Source organism: Garra rufa, chromosome 1, assembly GCF_049309525.1.
Source record: "Garra rufa chromosome 1, GarRuf1.0, whole genome shotgun sequence".
NCBI lineage: Eukaryota > Metazoa > Chordata > Actinopteri > Cypriniformes > Cyprinidae > Garra > Garra rufa.
The window spans coordinates 3234900-3252612 of NC_133361.1; the positions used below are offsets into that span (position 1 = coordinate 3234900).

The window sequence follows — 17713 nt, forward strand, 5'->3', positions numbered from 1 at the left end:
TGGTCTATATCAGCTAAACGTCAAAGGAAGTTTGCCTGTTTGTCATGGTGCATCAAGTGCATCAGTAACAGACAGGCTGTGGCATCAGCGCTTGGGTCACACCAGCAAATTAAAGGAACTCCAAAATCTGGTAAATGGAGTGGATTTTACTGCAGAGAAAGAAGCTACCTTCTGTGAAGCCTGTGTGGAGGGAAAGCTGTCCAGAAAACCACACAAGCCAGTGGGAGAGATTCGCTCCAAACGTAAGTTGCAGTTGATCCATAGTGACGTCTGTGGTCCTATGCAGATTGAGTCAATAGGTGGAGCAAAGTACTTTGTAACTTTTATTGATGATTATTCCAGATGTTGCAAGGTCTACTTCCTGAAACAAAAAAGTGAAGTTCTGAGCAAATTCAAGGAATTTGAAAAAACATTCTCCAATGAGTGTGGACAAAAAGTCACAAGGCTGAGAACAAATCTCGGGTTACTTGAATGTAACCTTGTTCCCTGAGAAAGCGGAACGAGATGCTGCGCTGCTAAGTGCATTGGGAACGTCTTTAGATGTGACCAGCTGTGAATATTGTGTGTAAAACGTCAATACAATTGACTAGATGGCAGTATAGCCTCGGTTGGTGACGTCACCGGAGCGCACGCGCACGAGGCTATAAATAGATGAGCCACAGGTGCATCATCAGATATTTTGTCTGAAGAGCAGTCCTGGGACATCTTCAGCACGGCAGAGTAGCGCAGCATCTCGTTCCGCTTTCTCAGGGAACAAGGTTACATTCAAGTAACCCGAGATTTGTTCCCTTTTGAAAGCTACAGTCGATGCTGCGCTGCTAAGCGCATTGGGAATGAGAATACCCACGCCGACGTGCTTGAATATGTCTGGACTCCTACGGTTGTGTAGGTGTGTTTCACAAGAACGCAAGAAGGCCTAGACACTAGCTTGTGATGTCGACTCAAGGACATGAGAGCCCGGAGTGGCATGAACATCCAAGCTATAAAATCTTATGAATGTGTGCGGAGAGGACCAGCCTGCCGCATCACAAACTTGTTGTAGGGGAGTGCCCCTTGCCAGAGCATTGGACGAGGCGACCCCCCTGGTGGAGTGAGCCCTTAGGCCTATAGGCGAAGCTTGACCACGCTCCTCATAGGCAAGAGCTATAGCATCCCTGACCCAATGAGAGATGGTCTGCTTGGTGGCAGCCGCGCCTCTGTTATGGGGGCCATAACAGACGAAGAGTTGCTCCGACTTACGCCACTGGCTAGTGCGGTGGATGTAAGCCTGCAGAGCACGGACTGGACACAGTCTATGAGATTTCTCCTGCTCCAGCGTTGTGAACGATGGAGGACAGAAGGCTTCTAAAATGACCGGATGTACAGCCGAGAATGGCACTTTAGGCAGATAATCAGGATGAGGATGCAAAATAACCTTCACCATTCCTGGGGCAAAGTCTAAGCAGGATGGCGCGATAGACAGAGCCTGCATATCCCCAATTCTTTTCAAGGAAGTTATTGCCATTAGAAAAACCATTTTTAGAGTCAGAAGTTTGTCAGACGCTGATTCTAAAGGTTCAAACGGGGTTTCAACCAGACCCTCAAGGAATATAGCTAAGTCCTAAGAAGGGATCTTGGTTTTCACTGGAGGCCTCAGTCTCCTGGCTCCACGAAGGAAGCGGGAGAGCAGAGGGTGCCTCCCAAGTAGTGCCCCATCAATCAGAGCGTGGCAAGCCGAAAGAGTGGCCACATATACCCTAAGAGTAGCGGGGCAGGTGCCTGACAATAATTTTTCTTGCATGAAGTCCAGCACTGAAGCAATCTGGCAGTTAACTGGATCTACATTGTGTGCAGCACACCAAGTTTCAAAGATGCCCCATTTAAAGGCATAATTCCTCCTAGTGGAGGGAGCCCTAGCACTTAGGATGGTCTCAATAACGGCAGGTGAAAGCCCAGTGTCCCTCAGTTGGTTCCCCTCAGGGGCCAAACATGAAGTTTCCACAGGTTGGGCCTGGGATAGAATATTGTTCCCCCGCCTGCGATAGAAGGTGATATTATCTCTGAGAACCAAACTCTGTTCGGCCAACACGGCGCTATCAATAAGAGGCAAGACCCTTGCTGGCGAACTCTGGCTAGAACCCCCGGGAGCAGAGAGACTGGAGGAAACGCATACAGGCGCATATTGGGCCATGAGTGCGCCATCGCATCCAGACCCAACGGAGCTGGGTGACTCAGAGAGAAGTAAAGGGGACATTGCGCTGTCTGTTCGGAGGCGAAGAGGTCCACTTCCGCTTGATAAAATCTGGTCCATATCAGATTCACTACTTCCGGGTGGAGTTTCCACTCGCCCGTCGGTAATGTCTGTCTGGACAGTAAGTCTGCTCCCACATTCAAGTGCCCTGGAATGTAAACTGCCTTGAGTGACAGGAACTTTTCCTGGGCCCAGAGAAAAATGCGCCTCGCTAATCTGTTCAGATTGCTTGAGCGCAGACCTCCCTGGTGATTTATATAAGAGACTGCTGCTGTATTGTCCACCCGCACTAAGACATGACAGCCTCTTAACTGACGGAGAAAGTATTTCAGAGCCAGAAATACAGCCATCAACTCGAGGCAATTGATGTGCCAATCGAGCTGATGACCCTCCCATTCCTCTTGGGTTGGACGACCATCTAAGACCGCTCCCCAGCCCGTCAGGGAGGCGTCCGTCGTTAGCAGTTTGCGACGACAGGACACCCCTAGAGTGGGACCCAAGGTAAGGAACCGGGGTCTGAACCACGGAGTTAGTGTACGAAGCCCGCGGTGCGTCACTTTTATTTGCCTTTGAGGATTGGCTCTTGGATGAAATCCTCTGGCTTTTAGCCACAACTGAAACGGTCTCATGTGCAACAGCCCCAAAGGAATCACCGTGGATGCTGAAGCCATGAAGCCTAACATTTCCTGGTACTGAAGAACAGTACAGTCTCGACCTAGCTTGAGTTTGCTCATTGTCTGTCGAATAGTCTCGATTCGAGCGGGAGACAGCTGTGCCCGCATCGTGATCGAATCCCAAACGATCCCGAGATAAATCGTTCTCTGGGCAGGAGAAAGAACACTCTTCTTGGTGTTGAGTCTCAACCCTAGAGAAACTAAATGAGCCAACATGATGTCTCTGTGTTGAAGCGCCAACTCTCGCGATTGTGCCAGTATTAGCCAATCGTCGATGTAGTTCAAAATGCGGATGCCCTGGAGTCGTAATGGAGCCAGTGCTGCATCCATGCATTTTGTGTAAGTGCGGGGTGACAAGGCTAGGCCGAATGGAAGAACCCGAAACTGGTACGCTTCGCCCCCGAAAGCGAACCTCAGGAATTTCCTGTGTTGTGGCAATATTTGAATGTGAAAATATGCGTCTTTCAGATCGATCGTGACAAACCGATCGCGATGTTGGATTTGCGTCACGACCATCTTGACAGTTAACGTCTTGAACTTGAGTGCTTTGACTGAACGGTTTAAGCCTTGAAGATCTAAGATTGGACGCAGCCCCCCATCCTTCTTGGGAACCAGGAAGTATCTGCTGTAATAGCCTGACTCTCTCTCTGGCAGAGGAACATGTTCTATGGCCTCTTGCTCAGAAGAGTTCTTAGCTCTTGTGACAGTACGTGCATCATCTCCGGTTTTACGGAAGTGTGAACCACGCCGTTGAAACGCGGAGGACGACGACTGAATTGGATTCTGTATCCTATCTGTACTGTGCTTAATACCCACTCTGAGATGCCTGGCAGAAGTTTCCACGCTGCCAGACTCTCTGAGAGTGGTATTAATTTTAATACTTCCTTTTGAGGGGATGTTAGATGTCCCGTGTCCGGAATGACAGCCGAAAACGACGGAACATCTAACATTTCGCTGGAAACCGCTGCCCCCCGAGGCACGAGGAGTGGCGGGGATGGAGAGGTTTTGTGAGGGTAGCGGGAAGGGGCGAAGTGATGTAGAACACGCCCCATCCCGCGGGGGACTACCCCCACCAGATTGGGCGCCAAACCATCAGGACTTTTTCTTTTTATTGATAATGGTCCTGAGGTCTGGCTTGGGAGGTTGTTGAGCGCGGCGAGCCTGTCCCCAATCTTTACGAGGAGGAGCACGCTCAGCCGCGCTCTGCTTTTTAGCCTCCCTGGATGTTGAAGGACCGGGGTGGGACTGGGTGGCAGACAGCCCCTCCCCTTGAGTGCGGGCGAGGAAGAAACTGTACAAACGCTTCCTCGTGTTTTTTCACCTCTTTATATCTTTCGACCACGGTGTTAACCGAGTCTCCGAATAAACCAGAGGGAGAAACAGGGGAATCCAGCAGGAATATGCAGTCTTTCTCTTTTATTCCCATTAGATTCAGCCACAGATGCCTCTCCGTGCTGACCAAAGCACTCATAGAGCGACCGATAGCGCGAGCCGTTTGCTTGGTCGCACGGAGAGACAAATCTGTGGCTCGACGAAGCTCGATGAAAGCTTACTCGTCGATATTACTGCCTGCACTCAAGTCCTTCAACAGGTCAGCCTGGTATGCCTGTAACACAGCCATTGTGTGCAGCGCAGCACCAGCCTGACCTGCAGCTTGATAAGCCTTTCCCACTAAAGCAGATGTTGTGCGACATGGCTTAGTAGGGAGGGTAGGTTTCTTTAATGAAGATGCCGATTCGGGTGAGAGATAGCTCGCGAGCGTCTCTTCGACCCGAGGCATCTCCATATATCCTCGTGAATTTGCACCCACGATAGCTGAAAAAGTCGACGTCGAGGGCACAAACACACGAGAAGTATATGGCTTACTCCATGACTTAGATAGTTCGTCATGGAGGTCCTCGAAAAAGGGGAGAGGTTTTTGTTTCTTCTCCCCTCTGCCACCGGACAGAAACCTATCCTCAAGCTTGCTTCGTTTGGGGGTCTCTTGTTCGTCTGGCCAGTCAAGCTGCAACCTGTCCACAGCACGAGTGACCACCTCCAGTAACTCCTCTACAGATTTATTTTCACGAGAGGAATGCTCAGAGGCTGGCCGCTCGTGCTCAGACGAACCGAGAGATACATCATCCCCCTCATGAACCGAAGAAGCACCGAAGCGCGCTTCGAGATCATGAGAAGGGATGTTAGGATCTGGTGACACGGCAAGCGAAAGGGACGGACCCGTCTCTTGCTCGTGCACCAAATCCATATGCGAGCCCCACGACGTTAATGTGGGTGCGGACTGGAAATAGTTCAGACGGGCACGCAGCATTCTGACCGGGAGCTGGTCACAATGCTCGCACCCGCCTTTCTCCAACGCCAGAACCGCATGCTCTTCCCCCAAACAAACGAAACAATAATCGTGTGTATCCAGCTCAGTCATAGGACGAGAGCATGGAGGAACACAACGCTTATTGCTTCGCTGACTCATTTTACTCTTTTTTAAACTCTTAAAAGGAAGAGAGAAAAGGTAGAGAAATGAGAAGAAATGATTCTGCACACTGCCTGAAAAAACTAACTCCTAGCAAGATCAAAGAGCGAGAAAGAGAGAGTTCTTGACACACACATGCACAGAGTGATCTGAAGACAAAAGACCTGATGATGCACCTGTGGCACATCTATATATAGCCTCGTGCGCGTGCGCTCCGGTGACGTCACCAACCGAGGCTATACTGCCGTCTAGTCAATTGTATTGACGTTTTACACACAATATTCACAGCTGGTCACATCTAAAGACGTTCCCAATGCGCTTAGCAGCGCAGCATCAACTGTAGCTTTCAAAAGGGAACAGATAATGGTGGAGAATACACATCCAGTGAATTTCAAGAATACTTGAAAGCTCAAGGTATCCACCATGAGATGACTGTACCTCACACACCTCAGCAAAATGGTGTTGCTGAAAGGAAAAACAGAACACTGATTGAAGCAGCCAGAAGTATGCTGTCTCATGCTAAGTTGCCAAAAATGTACTGGGCAGAGGCTGTAGCAACTGCAGCATATATACAGAACAGGTTGCCCACATCTGTTCTGAAGAAAGTGACACCCTACCAGAGATGGAATGGCAAAAAGCCGGACATGAGTCACATGAAAGTATTTGGCTGTGTTGCTTATGCACATGTTCCAGACACAGAGAGAAGAAAACTTGACAAGAAAGCTGTGAAACTTCGCTTCATGGGTTACGCAAACAATGCAAAGGGCTACCGTCTCTTAGATGAAGAAAAAAGGAGGATTCTCATTCGTCGAGATGTCATCTTCAATGAATCTGACTTCAGCTGGAAACAGGAAGTGGAAGTATCCTGTTCAGAGAAGGAAATATCCATCGATACTGATGAACGGGAAACGCCAGCTGATGAGTCCACTGTCAGGGAATCTGCTAGAGAAAGCAGCAGAATCAGGAAACCTCCAAAGAGATATGGATATGATGAGTTTGCTGACAAAGTAACTGTTGATCATATTGCCAGTATGTGTTGTGTTACAGAGCCAAGCACACTAAAAGAGGCATTAATGAGTCCTAATGCAAAGGAATGGCAGGAGGCGGCTGACTTGGAATTTGAGTCACTGCTAGAAAACGAGACATGGGACTTGGTGGATTTACCAAAGGATCGCAAGGCAATAGGATCGAGGTGGGTGTTCAAAGTCAAGCATCACAGTGACGGACGAGTGGAGAGACACAAGTGTAGACTCGTTGCTAAGGGTTACTCACAGATGTATGGTGCTGACTATGATGAAACTTTTTCACCTGTGGTACGATTCAGCTCGATTCGTACATTACTGTCTTTTGCTGTCCAGAATAATCTACATGTACACCAGATGGATGTAGTAACTGCGTTCCTAAATGGACACCTGGAAGAAGAAATCTACATGGAGCAACCAGAGGGATACATCAAACCAGGACAGGAACATCTTGTATGCAAACTGAAAAAGTCAATATATGGGCTTAAACAGTCTCTTCGCTGTTGGAGCAAGGCTTTCACAGAGTTCATGAAAGACATTGGCTTTAAACAGAGCACATCAGACCCATGTGTGTTCGTGAGATCTCGACAGGAGCTAGAGATTCTAGCTGTGTATGTTGATGATCTGATTTTGATCACAGAATCAACAGAAAGCATGGATGATTTGAAACAAGCTCTAAAAAGGCGCTACAAGATGAAGGACATGGGGGAGCTGTCCTATATCCTGGGCATCTCTGTTGTTCAAGACAGAGCAAAGAAGTGTGTCTTTCTGCATCAGAGGCATTACATTGAAGCCATCCTCCAGAAGTATGGAACGAGTAATGCTAATCCCATTGCAACCCCTGCTGATGCAAATGTAAAGTTAAGAAAAGATGATGGTGTCAGTAAACCTGTGAACCCAAGTAGGTAGTTTGTTGTATGCAGCAATGGCCACACGACCAGACATAGCACTAGCAGTTAGAGACCTGCGCGGGACGGATTTTTCAGTCCCGCTCCCGCCCGCTCCCGCAAGATTGTGTCCCGCGCCCGCCCGCTCCCGCAAAAATATACGTTATCTCGTCCCGCTCCCGCCCGCGACATTCATGATTTGTCCCGCTCCCGCCCGCAAAAGCCCGCATAAAATTAATCTATATTGATTTTTTCTGTACATCGATTGAATTTACATGAAACAGTTCTATAACATCTTGTAAGTTCCACTAGACCCCAGCATAAACGCTCTGGATAAAATATGTGTTATTTAGACTAAGCATCAACATTCACAAACCACTGTTATTCTTAATAAAAAGCAAACATGAGCTATGCGTGCATCTACGGCAGAATGCAAACAAACAAGGCTCCTTTAAAGCTGACATCTCATAAAGCTCTTATAACACAATGGATATTATGCACAATTAATCTTTCATACATGTCTACACTTTGAGTGTTGTAATTTGTAAGCACCCAATATTCAGCACTGTTCAATACTTTTGAGCAGTGAGTGGATTTTAACTTAAACACCACTGATTGGCGATGCGCTCCAGAAATCAGCAGATGGCAACATTGCTCACACTTCAAACAAGTTTTAAACCGAAACTGCCTATTCTTGCGCTTACTGATCATATTTATGTTGTTCTTGCTGCTTTTGTGCAATAGATGAATAACAATTTTTTGTTTTTAGATATTATATGTTTAGATATTTCTATTTTGCGGGAGTCCCGCGAATCATTTTATTTTCCCGCGTCCCGCACACACACGAGCTCTACCCGCCCGCACCCGCACTCGCCCATCAAGTTTTGTCCCGCGCCGCACTCTGTTGCGTTGGGTCCCGCGGGTCCCGCGGTACTCCCGCGGGATTGCAGGTCTCTACTAGCAGTGAGTGTTGTGTCAAAGTTCAATGCAAATCCAAACACTGCACATCTGACAGCTGTGAAAAGAGTTCTTCAATACTTGAAGGGTACAGTGAATCTTGCCCTTAAGTATGAGCAGTCAGAGTCAGGAACTTTGATTGGTTTCTCAGATGCTGATTGGGCCGGAGATCAGGATGACCGTCGCTCAACAACTGGAAATATGTTTTTCCTGAGTGGAGGAGCAGTAAGTTGGCTCAGCAAGAAACAGGCAACAGTTGCACTGTCAACAGCAGAAGCTGAGTATATTGCACTCAGCCAGGCAGCTCAAGAAGGTACCTGGCTGAAGCGATTACTGACTGAACTTGGAATGAGTGACTCACCTACAGTGATCATGGAGGACAATCAAGGAGCCATCGCAATCACAAAGAATCCAGTCAATCATTCAAGAACTAAACACATAGACATTCGCTACCATTACATTCGTGAATGTGTGCAGAATGGACAAATACAAGTACAGTATTGTCCAACAGTTGATATGAAGGCAGATATCTTGACTAAGCCGCTGACAAGACAAAGGTTTGAATACCTTAGGAGAGAAATCGGGCTTTACCCTGTTTAAATCTGTGTAATATGCTTACTGTACAGTTTACTGTTCAATATGTTATGAAAATTGTACACAATGCAACTGAAAAAAATAATAAGGAAAGTTTGTAAGGATTTATTATTTTTGACATTATTTGTGAGGTTGAGTACTGATCTTAGTTATGGAAATTGTTTAAGTACTTAAATTCCAGCGTAAAATTAAGTGGGAGTGTTGTAAAAGGAAAAAAAAGGTAATTTAACACTGTTCAAATGATGTTATACTGCCCCCTGCTGACGTAACTTGTAAGTGTTTTTGTTCTGAATAAAAGACACGTGATACAACAATACCCCGCCCCTTACTCTCAGCTTAAGACTTCTTTATATTCCTGAGTAAAAGTTGGTCTCAGCAGCTTTGTGAATAGGTTTTAGGAGAAAACTCTTAGCTAAAAACTTTTACTGCTATTTAGGAGAACTCTTGCTAAGATAAAATGTTTTGTGAATACAGGCCCTGGTCAATTTCATGCCCAGGATGATTAAGGCAGTGCCAGATAACAATGGTGCTAACACAATATATTCAATATATTGACACTTTGGACAAGTTCATTTAGGGTGTACTCACTTTTGTTGCCAGCTCTTTTGACAATAATGGCTGTGTGTTGAGTTATTTTCAGAGGACTGTAAATATATACTCCTACGAGCTGCACATTGACTACTCTAAAAGTGATTCAAAAAGTGAAAAGAGTGATTCAATCAGAAACTTCAGAATAGAATAGAAAGTGCAGTTCTGTTTCCACTTCCTGTCTGAGCATTTCGAGCTTCTTTTAGTAGTCAGGTCTGACTATGTCTGTATCAGTTTGCGCAGGTTTTCTGCCAATATTGTAAAAGGAGAAAAATAAAACATTAAAGGAAAACAACATGCATACAACATTATTCAGTCTTTCAAACAGACATTTACTTATTGAAATTAAACATTAATTTATATTAATAGTTGCTATTTATTAACTAATCCTTCGTTAATAAATATCTCTCTTTCTTTAGTTGTATTATGAGCATTAAGGTTACAGATATTTATTAGGCTGCTGTCACTTTAAGAGCTACCGCACAGATCCAGTATATTGACACTGACTATTATATCTTTACTTAAACACGGCCGTTTATGTTTTGCATTTGTGAAAGTAATTCATGAAGTGAAATACAGTGTGGATTCAGTTTGCTAACTATCCTTAAAGGGGTCAGCAGAATGATAACCATTTTCCATCTTACTGAAAATTCTAAAACACACTTTGGTGTTGGTACCTTTTTGAAATATAAATGTATATCAAATGGGGATTTCTAAAATGTTTGACAAATTTCTGTAAAATGGTTTAAAATAGTAATCTGGTCTGAAGGTGTGAGGTGTGAGATCTCACAGGAAGTGCTGTTTGCCACATGTTTTCTACTTGTAAATCAAGCACAGTCATGTCATGATGGTTTCACTCGGAGCGCAGAGGAACAGTGCTTGTGTAATGGAGAAGATTGGGGTGTGCTGATCTAATAAGTGAGATCTGAAATGTCAAGCATTTGCAGTTTGTCAAAAATGCCATCAAAATGACAATAGGTTCTTTTTGAATCTAACGCTGAGATGAGATGGTTTTCTTTTTTGATTTGGCCAGGCTGCGTTTTGATTTTAAGTCAGACTTATTTTGGTTTATGCGGGAAGCTGTAAACTGTATAATGTATTATTTTGGGGTTTTCCCTGCTTTTTTTCTTATTTCTTCATAGTCATGGTGCAATTGCTAAACTCGGCCTGCTCAGACTGGATTGAACTCAGTTCTGAAACCGAAGGCCCAGAGTTTCTTATCTCTGGTCAACTCAGAGTTTGAAACCTTTTCTTTTTAAATTACATTATAAAACATAGGGACAGATTTTTCTACGCAGTTTGTTTTTGTTTTCGTTTGTGCATAAAATACCGCCCACCAAAACATGAAATAAAACACACATGGTCTTCAGTCACTCGTTCCCTTCTCACTTCCTCTTTGCATGCAAATCTCTCTGAGATAGAAAGACTCTTAAGAGGGTTATATGAACCGCAAGCTCTTCTGCAAACTCATGCTGATGAAGTCATACTGTAAGTTCACAAATTGTAAACAATGTTCCCTTTTATGTACCATAATCTATATGTTAAACAACACTGGATATCAATGTGCTACCGTTGTTTATTCATAATATGTGCATCATACCTGCTTAGAATGATGAACATGTATTTAATCATGAATATAAATTGTTTGCTCATCCATGAGCTCATAAGGATGGTTGTTGTCCAGTTAGTAACTTTTCTGTTTCGACCTCACGATGCCCGTCCTGAAGAATAGAGATTACAGAAGATTCGGTCTGGATCTGGCCTCTTAACTGTAATGTAAAAACATGCTTCATCTGTCAATCTGCTTTGAAACCATACACTGTAAAAAAAAAAAAAAACGGTAAACAAATTTATGGTAAAAAAAACTGTCAGCTGTCATTGCCAGAATTTTACTGTAAAAAAATTTTACAGGTAAACACCCTAATTTCATTAACTGATATAATGGTAATGTACCAACCTTTTGAAGTACTGAAATCTGTTTTGTAACTTTGTACTACACTGATAACAAAAGCAGGTGGTGATGACAACATCACATGATCAACCAAAGCCCATATTATTTAAAACCAAGGTGGTTTTAAATAATAACACATAAGTGACCCTGGACCACAAAACCAGTCATAAGTGTACATTTGTCGAAATTGAGATTTTTACGTCATCTGAAAGCTGAGTAAATACACTTTCCATTGATATATTGTTTTTTAAGGGCATACAACTATTTAGTGTCTCTAGGACAATGTTTGTCTGAGATACAACTATTTGAAAAACCTGCAATCTGAGGGTGCAAAAAATCCAAATATTGAGAGAATTGCCTTGAAAGTTGTCCAAATGAAGTTCTTATCAATGCATATTGCTAATCAAAAATCTAGTTTTCAATGTATTGTTGGCTATTGCTACAAATATACTCTTAAAAGTGGTTTTGTGCTCCAGGGTCACATATAGAAGGTGCACAGTGTCATTCACACAAACACTAAACACATCACAGTAACACACATAAAACTGTGCGTCAATTTACAGTTATTCACTGTAAATTTGACTTTTTCACTTCCGAAAACTGTATACTACCGTAAAATTACATGCAATGTCCAACACAGTTTTTCACCATATATAGAAGGGGAACTTACCATTAACCATTTCACAGGTTTTTAACGTAGCATTTTTTACAGTTTTTTTGAGAATGCTGGAGTTGAATGTGTTCAAATAAGACGTTCAGGAGACACTTTACAAATAAAATGTTGGATGAAAGTGCAGTTCAACAACAACAACAAAGCAGCAATTAAACAGAACAGTACTAGAGTTGTCTGAGGAGAGAGAAAGAACAAGGCCATAAAACAGTGACAGGAAGACATGATGTTTTTAGCATGAGAGGCACAGAAAACAACAAAAGAAAAGTGTGAGAAATGACTGTCATGATCAGACGCACACACACACAGTTTTGTAAACCTGCTGCTCAAAATGATGCTGTTTTTTCTGAGCATTCAGGATGTTTTTGTCTCTGACTCATCAACCAGTTCCTGTTTGCAGAGGACTAGTTTGCAGGTGTGGAGACACAGAACTTTGAGACTGACTTTCTGATTTCTCTATGAATTATGAACTCATTTCTATACTACAGTCTTTGGGGTCTACAGTGAGATTTTACACATTAAACTTGAATTTTATGTAGATTCCATCATTGTTTTGTCATTTCCCTGCTTCTCGTAAAGGGATCTGATGTGAATTCAGTCAAGAGCTCATGTCATCAGTCATATTTACCTCTTTACAGGATCTCGGGTGCAGGCCCGGCCCTAACCAATTTGGCGCCATAGGCAAGATTTCAGGTGGCGCCCCGTTGCATTGCAGTAAATTCCACTGCTAGTGCACATATAAGAAACTTAATAGCTTTGTTTTGGACATTCTTTTATTTAAATAAAGCAATTGCACATTCAAAATACTTAGAAAGAATTAAAGAAACAAATGCAAAAAAATGTATTAAACATATGAACTACCAATATAAATAGCTTACATAAAGTACTAGATTTACATACTCCCAAAATAAAAAAATGGAAACAAGTGACATTAACTTATAGATACAATATAAATACGGCACTGTGCAAAGTAAGATATTAAAGAAACGAGTTGGCACAAAAAATGCAAGGATTTCAGGGCTCGCAAAATTTCAAAATCTCTAGTAGCCCTTCGGGGAGGTACTCGAAAATTAATTTAACTAGCCTTTAACTTTTTTAAATATAGAAAATCAGATCAGGAGTCTAATTGTCAATTAAAATGTTTTAAATATAATAGCAATTTAAGGCAATTTATGACCATTTTTTAAGAGCTAAATGAACAGTATGAGAATATTAAGGCATAATGATTTATTATGCAGATACAGGTTCACACACAAACTAAATCTCTTATACAATGGAATTTCAGCCTTTATACCATTAAAAGGGATAAATCGAGTGTATAATTTAATATATTTATTTAAATTATTACTACTACTACTTAGTAGCTAGGCTTTGCGATGCAGTTAAATTAGTGTGGGCTTATTCTTTTCTGAAGTCATAACACCAACTACTGTAGTTTTAAGGATAGTGGAAGTTACAGTTTTTTCTTCCTCCATTTCTGGCGCCCCCTGGATGTACTACTGTGCCCTTAGCATTTGCCTAAACTGCCTACACCGCGGGGCGGCCTGCTCAGGAGTCAAGCTCATGTATGTAATCGGATGTGAGTGTTTCCTGTGACTCAACTGCAGATCTTGTGGGTTCAGTATTTCCAGCATCTGCAGAACAAGCACTGAAAACTACTGTGGGTCAAACACTTTCAACTAGACAGATTCTTTCTGTTTTCCATGTGCATTTGTATCAGCCACAGTTTGTTTTCAGCTCTCGCAGGAAATCAGCCCATGTTTGACATGTCTAGTGAAATCTTTATTCACTTTCATGGGCGTAGTTTGTGGTTTGGTCTTTGTTTAAAACGAGTGGTTTCCGAGTTTTATTCTGTATTCTGTGCTCGTGTTCCAGACAAAGATCAGCTTGAGGTAGGCCTGTGAAATATTTGTTATATTTGTTGTTTTGTTTGTCAGAAGTGCTCCGGTTTGAATGTTTCACTTTTATACTTTGACTTTTAATAGACTGCAGTTTAGTTTTGATCAGTCGCCTTTGCAAGTTTGTTGATTAAGAGCTTGAGTTCAGCTACTTATTATTACTTACTGACTTATGAACCTTTCCTTTAAATAACGCAATGGTCTATGATGCTGCTCGCAGTAAGTGCAGTTAACTGAATGACTAAATTCAGCATTTATGTGAATGTGTTAAATCACAAGTCATTTAGTAAAAGGGTGTCAAATCGGATGTTTTTGGGATGCATTGCTCCAGCATATGGAGGCAGTGAATGTGCAGACGACTCGTCTGGTTCTTCATTGATGTTCAGGGCTTCAGGGCTGTGTTTGATCTGTGGTAAACAGTCATAATGCTTTCTAGAGTCTTCTGAAGTCGTATGATCTTTCTGTGAAAAACAAATTTTCATTCATAATATTGCTTTCAAAACACAATCTTTATATTTGTTTTGTGTTTAATGTGTATTTTCACTCATTCTTAAATGCATATTTTATTTTATTTTTCTATGTTATAGTTCTGTCTCTCAGTGCTGTGTGATGGAGAGCAGTGTGAATGTGACGTGTGCAGAGATTCAGATCACAGACGGGTTTGAGTTCAGAGTTCCTGCTGATAGATTCACTCTCCTCCATCAGTCTGACTGCGAACAGCTCTGGTTCTCACAGGTGAGAGTGTTTCTGTCCTCTCAAACTATACCATTATTCACAATTAAACTCATAATAATGCTTTATTTGATCAGGATGATCATCTGATAGCACTTCCATCAGCTCCTCACAAACTGATTGATCCTGTGAATTCTGTCTCATCTGATCGTCTGGTTACGTCTCACTGTGTGGATCAACTTCATCATGAGATCCACTGCGATACTTCAGGAGTAAATGATTTCTCTATCAACATCAGATTCATCTGTTTTCATATTTAATCCTTTATTAAAACTATAAATGCTGCTCTAATGTTTTTTTTTTTGGTAATCACAGTTCAGTCTGAACACCATCTTCAGAGGTGAGAGAATCACTTTAGTAAACTCTGTGTTGAACTGAATCTTCAAGGTAATGATGATGATTGTGAATGTGTTTTTCAGTGAGGAATCAAACTGCAGTGACTCCAAACTCAGGTGAGTTTCAGATGATTATTCACTAATAAAACACTGAACTCATCTCAATACACTTTCAGTCTTTTTTCTCATATTGACTCATATTTGTGATCTTTGTGTTTCATAAGATGATCTAAATGAAGTGACTCAAGGTAAACCTCTGTGCTTCTGCTTTCTAATATTTATCATTTTTATTGATCTGCTGTTTTCATCAGTTTATGTATTCAGTTGAATGTATTTCTCTCACATCTACAGATCAGCTGTGGTGGATTTCTGTCCTAATCTTCATTCTTCTTCTGGGTTTGATCTGTTTCTTGCTGCGTAAAAGGATCTTCAGGTGAGTCGAGACTGATCTCTCTAACACGATTCTTCAGTCATTAAGACTCATGCCAACAGTCATTTTTAATCATTTTATCATCTTTAACAGATTGTTTTATTCATTTGATCTCAATTTTAATACCTTTCTGAATAAGCAGGCAATATGCAATAACAAGTGTCTGTTTCCAGGTGTTTTCAAGGGGAAGATGATCCAGAAAACAGGTGAGTGAATCAAACTGATAAGTGAACCGATTCAGTGAATCACTTGATCATAAGAGCTGAATCAGACAGATGATGTTGTAAGATGCTGAATCAGTGTCTGCTGTTGTGTGAATGTGTGTGTTTCACAGGGATCTGGTGATGGTCAGATCTGATCATCCAAGAATTGGTTCAGTGAATCGACTCAGTGAATCAGTTCAGTGAATTGACTCAGTGAATCGACTCAGTGTCCAGTTGCTGATCGCCATCTAGTGGTTTGAATCAACATCACGGTTAATTTCTAAAATCTGTTCAAACTGATTGAGCAGCACCTTGATTTTCCTTCACATTGAAGCAGAAAGTGTATTTCCAGACCCTTCACCGTCTCTGTTCCTCTCTGTTGATCTCCAGATGATCTGCTGAGACTCTCATCACCTTCAGGAATCAGTTCAAGACTCTTTTTCTGAATGCGCTTCTCTGACCCACAGTCTGAAATCAGGCCTCTTACAAAAAGATATCTTCTGTTCTGTATTGCTGTAATCCTGACCACAATCATCTTTATCTTCAAATCCTGTGGGCTTTATGATGAGATTCAATCAATAAACGTGGTGTTGATCTCTTTAATGTGTGCTGACAGATCACTGCAGTGAAACCTTCAGAAATCAGTCAGTGTTTCAGCCGCATAAAGACAAAGAAACATCACATTGACACATTCAATGAACATAAACTCAATAGTCAGCTAGAAAAAATCACTCTATAGAGGAGAGTTTTGATGAATAGTTGCAGTATAATGCAAAAAAATGGATGTTTTTTTTTGTCTTGTTTCAAACTATTGACTTTTTTTCAGCAAAACAAATTAAAACAAATCTTATAAGAAGCAAAATAATCTGCCAATGGGGTAAGAAAAAATAATTTCAAACAGAAAACAAGATTATTTTTCTTGTTTTCTGCATTTCTCCATTGGCAGATTATTTAGCTTGGTTTAAGCAAAAATGCACTTAATTTCGACTTTTTTTTTTCTAAAATTGTCTAGAAAATTCTTGATTCAAGAATTTGTAGACATGTTTGACTGGAAACAAGACAAAAAAAATATAATTTAAAAAAGCATTTTTGTAGTGTATGTTGCATGTTCATTATATATCAGTCTGCATTATTTCAAGTTTGTTTGGACGAATCTGTCGTGAAAACAAGATTGATTAATGTGGGTGGGAAAATATTTTTCTTTCATTTATTAGTTTGTTCAGTAAACCACTGTTTAATTAAAAAAGGCAGTTGTATTGTTTGGTTTAGTTTTCACTTAAAACCACAGTATGTCATGTTTGTGTGGCCATATACTATTTGATCTCTGCTTTATCTGGATTTATATATATATATATATATATATATATATATATATATATATATATATGAAATGAGACATTTGTGTTGAACTTTCTTCTCCTGCTTCGTGTTCTTCATGCAGTTAGTTTGAGCTGCGCCCTCTACTGTACAGACGAGAATTTACATTTTACGTTTCCTTTAATTTCACTTTTGATGTAAAAATTACTTTTTATATATTAACAACAAAAAAGCAAGCCCTGCCCAGATTACAAAGTAACTCATAAGTAATGCGTTACTTTCCATAAAAAGTAACTAAGTGACGTAATCAGTTACTGCAAGAGCTATTTTAGTTTTTGCTTTCCATTGTTATGTCTATGTGTATCCAGTAGGGGTCACTCTTGGTTAAATGCTTACAGAATAAAGGTGGAAACCTTCCCTCAGGTCACAGATGTTTCTGGAGGGAAGGTGGCGGTGCACACCGTTTTTTTGACTGCTGTAAGTCGTAGTAAAGGTGAATGAATGACTGCTGGATTCATTGACTGTTGACTAAAACAAATCTACACCAATGAGCTTCTCAAAATCTAGTGTGGACATTCCAGTTAATAGTAACGTCCCATACTATATGCACACCACATATGAAACTATTTAACTGTAGCTTTTTTGAGATATGGGACATTATTACAATTTAGAGAGGTAGGCTATAAAGCCCCATTTCTAATAAGTAGAAAAAAACAATAATCAGTTCTTATTCAGGACGTCCCATATATGCATCACTA

The 17713-nt window shown here is 41.5% G+C and overlaps 2 long non-coding RNA genes across 2 annotated transcripts in view; both read left to right on the plus strand.

Annotated features, from left to right (window-relative positions):
- Positions 1–14671, plus strand: part of LOC141328256 (uncharacterized) — a 39852-nt gene extending 25181 nt beyond the window's left edge. Inside the window, exon 4 of the long non-coding RNA XR_012355174.1 lies at positions 14539–14671. This is a non-coding gene — a long non-coding RNA (uncharacterized lncRNA). The remainder of the gene's footprint in view (positions 1–14538) is intronic.
- A 934-nt stretch (positions 14672–15605) lies between these two features.
- Positions 15606–17713, plus strand: part of LOC141328207 (uncharacterized) — a 63947-nt gene continuing 61839 nt past the window's right edge. Inside the window, exon 1 of the long non-coding RNA XR_012355169.1 lies at positions 15606–15641. This is a non-coding gene — a long non-coding RNA (uncharacterized lncRNA). The remainder of the gene's footprint in view (positions 15642–17713) is intronic.